Source organism: Lepidothrix coronata, unplaced genomic scaffold, assembly GCF_001604755.1.
Source record: "Lepidothrix coronata isolate B3197 unplaced genomic scaffold, Lepidothrix_coronata-1.0 Scaffold137, whole genome shotgun sequence".
Taxonomy (NCBI): domain Eukaryota; kingdom Metazoa; phylum Chordata; class Aves; order Passeriformes; family Pipridae; genus Lepidothrix; species Lepidothrix coronata.
The window spans coordinates 2,286,828-2,290,014 of record NW_016690317.1 but is presented as its reverse complement, the minus strand read 5'-3'; positions in this window follow the sequence as shown (position 1 = coordinate 2,290,014).

Here is a 3,187-nt window from a genome sequence, read left to right as displayed (position 1 = left end):
GGGTGGGCGAGGACACAGGGAGAGGATGCCCAGGAGCATCCCTGGGGTGGGCAATGGAACTGGGACTGTCTGGGATCGTCCCTGGCGTGGGCGAGGGCACAGGGAGAGGATGCCCAGGAGCATCCCTGGGGTGGGCAATGGAACTGGGACTGTCTGGGATCGTCCCTGGGGTGGGCGAGGGCACGGGGAGAGGATGCCCAAGAGCATCCCTGGGGTGGGCAATGGAACTGGGACTGTCTGGGATCATCCCTGGGGTGGGCGAGGGCACAGGCGGGAGCAGGGCTGCCCCAGCCAAGGAAATCCCGAGGAAGAGCAGCAGAAACGTGCGCCAGGCGTGGAAGAACAAGCACCCATTTTTGTGGGGAAACCCCCCAGCCCCAACCCCAGGAGGCTGGGCAGGGGCAGCTGGGGCAGCAAAGCCTTTTGGGAGACCAAAAAACCGCCCTGTCCCCCAGCTGTGACCCCCAGGGTGAGGCAAAGCCCTCCCACCCCGAGCTCTGGGTGCCCTGGGAACCCCCCCAGGGGTGACATCCCGGTGTTGGGAACGGGCTCGGTGACACCGGGCCGGTGCCAGCACATGCCAGCACACGGGGAGGAGGCCTGGGATGGGTGCCAGGGGTGGCTTTATCAATTAGCAGGTGGAGGTAAATAAACAGCACGGTAATTACAGCCAGGGAGGATGATGCTAAACTGGGAAGGTGTCACCGACACCGGTGAGGACAGGGATTAGCCCAAAAGGAGCAGGGAGGGTGAGGGCAGGGCTGGGGAGGGGGGTGTCAGTCCCCACCAGTTGTCCCATTTTGGGCTGGGATGGGGAGAATGAGCTGGAGGGATTGGTGGAGAGGCTGCGAGGGAAAGGGATCGGTTTTTGGGGTGCTGGTGGGGTGTGTGGGCACACCCCGAGCCGGGAGGATCCCACTGCATCCCCCTCCGGAGGGAGGCTGGTGCCAGGAAGGTTTGGCTGGTGGTTCCTGCTGCTCCTGGCTGCCATCCCCACTGTGGTGCCCCACGCTGTCACCTCGGGGCGCAGGGGATGTGGCAGAGCTGGGACAAGCGGATCCTGGATCTGTCATCCCGCTGGGGCTCCGGGAGCATCTTCCATGGAGGCTCTGCCCGGTGTGTCCCCCTCTCCCAGGCATGTGCTGAGGGGGGCAAGTCTGGCCCCTTCCCCCAAAACACTCTGGCCAGGGATGGGGAGAAAGGAAAGGGCATCCACAGGGTGCTGGCACAGGAGGATGAGGATCAGGTGATCCAGAACCATCCAGACCTTCTGTCTCCTGCCAGGCAGCAGGAGAGGCAGAGCTGGAGCTGGGAAGATCAGGGAAGGATTCCGCCAACATCTGTAGCACCAGCTGCAAAACCAGGAGCTTCTGGGGTGAGGGTCCTCTTCGCTGCCCACCCCAAGGACGGGGTCTCGGCTCTTGGTGCTCCTCCTGAGCGGCAAATCCCATCCTGTGGAGAGCTCCGGGGTTCACCAACATCCTGCAAAGCCCCGAAGACCCTCAGCAGGGAGCAGCGAGGCGCCGGCGGCCTCCCGGGGACCCCGGCGGTGCCGTCGAGGAGGGGAAAGGCAGCAAGTTGTGTGGAGCTGGTACGTGACTGGAAGCCCTTCCCTCCTCCCCAGAACACAGATAGCCCAGAACGGGGATGGAAAGTGCCGTGTTTCCGTAGCAACCAACATTTTTCGTGCAAGGTGCTGCACGCACTCCCCGCGTTCTGCCACCCAAGGGTGCTCCCGGTGCTCCTCGGCTTCCTGCTCCGCGCTGGGAGGGTCCTGCCCAGCGGGGATGGCTGGGCCCGGGGGGCACAGCGGGTGCCCAGGACCTGGTGGGCTCCTTCCCTCCTCCTCTTCCTTGCCCACGGAAGGAGCCCAAAATGTTGGCGCGGCCTCGGGTGGCTCCTCGCTGTGGCATCTCCTGCCCGCTGCCGGTATCTCCAGTGTCTTCCAGGGTGAGCCACCGGTGGAAATGGGCACAACCACCACCACCACCACTGCCACAGCTCCCTCGGGTGACGCTGGGGGCCACGGCAGCGCTGGTTCCTACCATCCACCTCGGCTCATCCGAGCCACACACGGGGACACCGCGGGGACTGGCGGCTCCAAAACCAACCCACAGCCCCTGGGGGCTGCAGGACCTCCCGGAGGGGAGGACAATCCCAGCTCGTCCCAGTCCAGCCTCACATGATCACCAGACACTCAACCACACGGGAATCCACTCAGAGGCACCGGAGCACACTCGACACAGCGCCCGTGGGCTCCAAAGCCAAGTCCCCAATGCCACGAGATGCCATCCCTGGCTAGGCCAGGTGGGCCCTGAGCCACCGTCAGCCCTCAAATTCTCCCCAAATTAAAGCCCCTCCGAGCCCAGGGGGCTCAGCAACCCCCTGGGATGGGCAGAGCCGGAGCAGCAGCTCCTCCGGGCCCAACTGCAGATCTGCGGGAAATCTGACAACAATTCCAACGCCTCCGTGCCTCGGGAACACCGGGAAAGACCACAGCGCCAACACCAACCCCCAGCACTGCCAGCAAGGCCTTGGCAAAGGGGGCACTTGTGGGATGCTCGACCGCTCCGGCCCGGCAGAGCTGGACCCACGCGCGCCAAGGGACCCCCCAGACCCTCCCTCTGGGATCCTCCAGCACAATCCCAGCTCCAGGAGCCCCCCGGTTGGATCCCCGGGGACGGGTTCAACCACCACGCGCGCGCCACCATCCCAAACATCCAAAGCGCCTCCGAGCTCCTTCTCCCACTCGTTCCTCGTGCCAGCGCCGAAACCCAGCGGGGTTATTTTTATCCCGAGCGATCCGGCCCGGGAATCAAATCCCCTCTGGGCGCCGCCCCCGGGGGGCGCTTTGGCGGGCGAAGGGCACGGGGGCATTACCGGCTGAAGCGGCGCGATCCTCTTTTGCCCAACCATGATCCGAGAGCCGCGGAAGCCGCCGGAAAAAATGGTGGTGGCGGCGGCGGGGTCAGGGCGGCGGCACGAGCGGGGAAAAGCGGGATGCGAGGCCAAGGGCGCGCCAAGGACGGTTTGGGGGGGGAGTGGGAACGACCGGGAAAAAAGAGGGGGACGCAAGAGCCGGTCGCCTTCGGGGTCACCCAGCCGGTCTCGCTGTGCCAATCCTGCAAACAGAACTGAAGGAGAAAGGAAGGGGGAGTGGGGGGGGGGGAAAGGCTGAGAAAAGAAG